The following is a 6,021-nucleotide window of genomic DNA, read 5'->3' as shown; positions in this document are numbered from 1 at the left end:
ACCTTTGACCTTTTATGTGAAGGTCAAATAATAGAATATTTTGTCATTTTTTGTTGTTCGGACCATAACTTTTTGCCTATTAACATAGACCTTTGTGATTTGGTTGATTGATTGTATCTTGCTTAACGTCCCACTCAAAAATTCTTCACTCATGGAGACCTCAACAAGACCGGTGAAGGGCTTGAAATTTAGGCCTTTGCTTGGCGATTACGGCCATTGAGCAGTAAAGGGTTCTTTAGCGTGCAAACCTACTGTGACACGGGGCATCCATTTTTAAAGTCATCGTTTGGCGATGGAAACTGTCACTACCGGTTTTAACGACTTAAGTTTGTCGCGGCTGGGATTCAAACCCCCGGCCTTCCGCATGCGGGGCGAACGCTCTAACCTCCAGGCCACTGGGACAATCCTTTGTTATTTGGTATGTGCATGGGTATACCATGATAAGACGGTGTGTCATCTGCCATTTTTGCTGACCTTGACCTTTGATTTAAAGGTCAAATAATATAATTCTTAGAGCATTTTTTCTTCCGGACCAAATAGTGTTGTTTTTATGCCCCCGAGATCAAAGATCGTGAGGGGAGGGGGGCATATTGTTTTTGTCCTGTCTGTCATTCTGTCTGAAACTTTAACCTTGCTAATAACTTTCGAACAGTAAGAGCTAGAGATTTGATATTTCATATGAGTATATCTTGTGACAAGACCTTTCCGTGGGTACCAACATTTTTTACCCTGTGACCTTGGGGTTTGACCTACTTTTTAAAAAACTTTAATCTTGCTAATAACTTTTGAACAGCAAGAGCTATAGCTTAGATATTTTATGAGTATATCTTGTGACAAGACCTTTCTGTGGGTACCAACATTTTTGACCCCGTGACCTTGACCTTGGAATTTGTCCTACTTTTTGAAAACTTTAACCTTGCTAATAAGTTTTGAACAGTAAGTGCTAGAGCTTTGATATTTCAGATGAGTATTAGTTGTGACAAGACCTTTCCGTTGGTACTAAACTTTTTGACCTTGACATTTGACCTACTTTTTAAAGAAATTGACATTGGTCATAACTTTTAAATGATAAATTTTAGAGCTTTCATATTGCACATGAACATTTCTTGTGACAAGATCTTTCTACTGGTATCAAGATATTTGTCCGTGTGATCTTGGCTGCCTTCGGAATTTGCCATTATCGGGGCATTTGTGTTTCACAAACACATCTTGTTTGGCCAAGGACTTTGCTATTTGGTATGTTGGCAAGTTTAATTTACTAACATATGTTCACAACATTGTTCCTTGTTTGAAGCACATATACATATAGGCAAATATTAGGTATTGTAAGTCTCAAATTTCCACTTTATGCTTGATTTAAAATGTTTTTGAAATACTATGGAAAATGGAAGTTTCAGTGTGCTAAAACAATTCTTCCTAGTTCAATTTTATATCATAAAACTCAATCAAAATATGTCTTATAACAAATTCTTAATCACTGTAAAACAGCTGTCATTCATTATATAGCCTAAGTTAGTCGTCCGCATTCCGAGATCGATACAAGTGTAAATATGTTGATGCACAAAAAACAAGTTTTCTTGGACTGTGTTTTCAAAGCTGTTGATATAATCCGTCAACATCAAACTAAATACTTGAAATATATATTTAAAATTATTGATCTAAAATACCCCTACCACCCACAGGCACTTGTTTCATACATGGGTCACCCCCTCCTTACTAATACCACAAGGTGCCTAGCTAGATTTCGGACACCTCTCGCTTCAAGTCTCATTTTACGATTAGATAGCCATTCATCCCCACCTATGTGATATAACTACAAGTCACTGTATGAAACAAGTGCCTGTGCTACCACCTCATAATCACGTTTTTCGTCAGCAAAAAACACACAGGAGGCCCAGTTCGCTTCAGAAACTGTGATGACGTCACAGTGACTTAATTCGTAGCTATATAGGAAACCAATCGGCTGTATATTTCTGAGCTGTGGTAGACTTCCTTTCATTTCGTGTACCGTATGTTGCAGGATAACCTCTTTAGTCTCGAAATGTTGATTTGAAATAAAAAAGCCTCGGCTAACGCCTAAGCATTTATATCTCAAATCAACATTTCGAGACAAAGGATGTAATTTTTTATTGTTTATAGGAGTTATGAGATTGATCACTTCCTGCAAGATACACAAAAACGCTATAATAATTATTTCTTGAACAAGCATTTTGAGAGTATTGCATGGCAATACATAGTCCCCTACCGGTTCCAAAAATTACTGTACCACAAAATTATTCAAAGCTCATTATGTAGGTTATGGTAAAAGGGAAAATTGGGGAACCAGTATAGGAAATCAACTACTATTCTAGAGACTAGACCGGGAAAAAAAAGAGAAATTTATAATTAGGTTTAATTAGGTCTTTAACCAAGTCAATAAACTGTGACATGTAGGTGATCATGAACAATTTAGCTATATTGTTGTATTACTATGCCAAAAGTTTTAATGAGTGTAGTACTCTTTTCTACAGAGATAAGAAACTTGGATGTAAACTAACAATTCATGCTAATTTTCTAAGTTCAAGGGCTATCATAACTTAATGAAAAATCAAAAGACCCAGACGAAATTCGAATTTGATCTGTAACTTGTTATGGCAAAGTAAGATACTATATATATCAAATGAATATCTGCAAGCACAACCAAAAAAAGTCTGGAAAACTGATAATTCATGCTAAATTTTTTTAAGTCCAAGGGCCATAACTCAATGAAAAATCAAAAGACTCAGACGAAATTCGAACTTGATCTGTAACTTGTTACGGAAAGGCAATGTACCAAATATCAAATAAATATCTGCAAGCACAATAAAAAAAGTCCGGAAAACTGATAATTCATGCTATTTTTCTAAGTTCAAGGGCCATAACTTAGTGAAAAATCAATGGACCGAGTCGAAACTCGAACTTAATCTTTAACTTGTTATGGCAAAGTAATGTACCAAAGATCAAACGAATATCTGTAAGCATAACCAAAAACAATTTGGAAAACTGATAATTCACAACATTTTTTCTAATTAAGTCCAAGGCCGATAACTAAGTAAAAAAAAATCAACGGACCGAGACCAAATTCGAACTTGATCAGTAACCTTGTTATGGCAAAGCAATGTACCAAACATAAACTAAATATCTGCAAGAACATAGAAAAAAGTGTGGAAAACTGGACTGACGGACAGACAGACGGACGGAGCGCAAATCTAAAGTCCCCTTCGACTTCGTCGGTAGGGGACTAATAACTACATGTACCTCTGTAATATCAAACATGAAATGTAACACAATAGAAAATGCATTTACACTCCAATTTTTTCAAGCTCACCTTCTTGTTTATAATATACATGTATGTTCTTGATATGTATATAGATTAAAGACAGGACTACAATGTTAACTAGTTTGTATAGTAACTAATTGCACATGTATGAATAAAAGATATTATCATTATTTTGACCCCTTCAAAGAAGAGGGGCGTATTGCACCCAATCTAATTGAAATCGGACTTCTTAGATCCGCGCCGTATATTATAGCGATTGTGAGCGTATCCTAGGATCTGATTTTGATTAGATTGTATTGCACCTGACGGTCGGTCGATATGTAGACCAGATGCTGTACGCTCAATATGTTGATTTTGAAGTCACGTGGTCAAGGGTTAAACTAGGTAATGTCTCCTATTTTTAAAGATTTATTTGCTTGATTGACACCAAACTTGGTACACTGATACAGGATAAGGAGTAGATGACCTCTATTTATTTTTAGGTTACATGGTCAATCCACTCTAGACATACATGTAAGAAGATATTGTCTGCTCAATATTTTGAAATGGTTTGGCACTACTATCATTTAAATGAGGCACGTGTATAAGACTTTTTAATTTTGCACCATTGGGGGGGGGGGGGGGGGGCATAGATGTTGACAGATATTTTTAACTAAACTATTTCCTTAGCATGTAGTCCCGAAGGAGTTTTATTCTCGGACGCCGGCTATACATGAGATGGGTTGGACCTTTTTTTCTGCTGATTAATCACTATTCGTTTCCTTTCATCTATTCTATACGATCAGTCATCTTTATGTAGACAATGATAATTTACATTTTTACAAGGACTATACAAGATGAATTGGTGGATTTACCCCATGGATTTCAGACGTATACAGATTTTGTAATGCATATGGAATTAAGCATAGGCGCAGTGATTACATGTATCAGCAAATATACAGTTTTCAATACAGGAGAGCTTCGTGCACATTAAAAGTATGACATTAGACGAATCTTATCTTCATTGTACAGGATTTGCACGTGGGGAACGCTGAGGCGCGAAGCGGTTAAAATGGGTACGTGTATGTACGTGTACATGTAGGTGCAGAAGAGGCCACATCCTCCAGTAATGCATAAAATGAGCATTCCGTATAATTTATACGTAAATATGTCCTGTTAAAATATGTCATAAATTCATATTTCTTGAAACGAAATCATTGTACATATTTTTTATGTCGCAATTCGAGCACACCCTCATGTATGTCCATGAGCAAACGATGAACGCTTTGTGAACGGTGAACGCAAAACTGAACAGATTATACGCACTGTATATGTGCAGTGAAGAGATTATACGCACTGTATATGTGCAGTAAAGAGATTATACGCACTGTATATGTGCAGTGAAAAGATGATACGCACTGTATATGTGCAGTGAAAAGATTATGCGCACTGTATACATGTATGTGCTGTGAAAAGATTATACGCACTGTATATGTGCAGTGAAAATGTAATTCAACAGCAGTTTGGTAAAAGAGAGGTAATCCTCCCATATGGTGAAGACCGAATTTTGCCAGACAAATCCATGATTGTATATCAAGACAAGTGCGGGGGGGGGGGGGGGGGGGGGAGCTTGAACGACCAAAAAGGCGTACCATATCGATCGATTCGTATCAATTGAGTAGCCTAGTACTTTTGTCAGTATCAAATAAAATAGCTAACAACAACAAAATTAAAATCAAAACTCCGAATCACATGTTCGAATCCTTGGGTGACCATTAACCCCAATCGACACTTACATGTAAAATCATAAATTCACAATGTCGATCAGCACAGATTTGATGGGTTTCGATTGTATCAATAACACATTGAAAGACCTATATAATATGCAGAGTATGTAATGTATTATCCCGACGTCACCAGTTTTCGACGCTTACCTAATTATTTCCGAGTTCAATCGGGGTTGCATGCGAGTTCAGAGGTCACGAGGTTGTGTTTTGACGCAGACACACGTTTCGAGTTGTCACATGGAGTTTCGGGTGAAAATGATGATCTGTGCGGTAAGTACCTTAGATTTATTATCTTTTAAAGTCAAAATTTCCTATTTTCACCATCCCCTAATTTTCATGCATGTGCAATGTATATAAAAGGTAAAAAAAAAAAAAATGTTTTACTACCGTCTGCGAAGCTATAAACATCACGTGACAAAAGTCTCCAATGATGCTTACCGAGAAAAAAAGTATGGAAGCCGATAAGGGTCTTCTTATACAAATATTGCAGATTTTCTCTTTTTTTCCCTTAACAATATTTTTGTGTATTATGCAACCAAATGGATTTTTTTGCTTATTATAGACACAAGTAAAAACGAGAGGGCCTTATCGGTCTCATTATGACCCAGAAGTTTTAAATGAGGCTTTCAATGCAGTTTTGGAACAAGGGATACCTGTCCAAAGAGCAGCAACAACCTATGGAGCTCCAATCACTACTCTTAAAGACAGAATTAAAGGCCGCATTGATGTTGACACTGTAAAATCCGGACATTCCCCTTTATTTTCCCAGGAACAAGAGGCTTTACTTTCGCAGCACATTAATGCAATGGCAGAGCTGGGATATGGCTACTCTAGAGTGGGGACTATTAATCTTGCATCAGATTATGCTATTCACCTTGGATTGCGCCAACGAGAAAAGCCATTTAGCTTGAAATGGTTATATAATTTTCTTCAGAGATGGCCAGATTTGAAGGTTAG

The sequence above is a fragment of the Ostrea edulis genome, chromosome 6 (assembly GCF_947568905.1).
Source record: "Ostrea edulis chromosome 6, xbOstEdul1.1, whole genome shotgun sequence".
NCBI lineage: Eukaryota > Metazoa > Mollusca > Bivalvia > Ostreida > Ostreidae > Ostrea > Ostrea edulis.
This window is presented reverse-complemented; position numbering follows the sequence as displayed.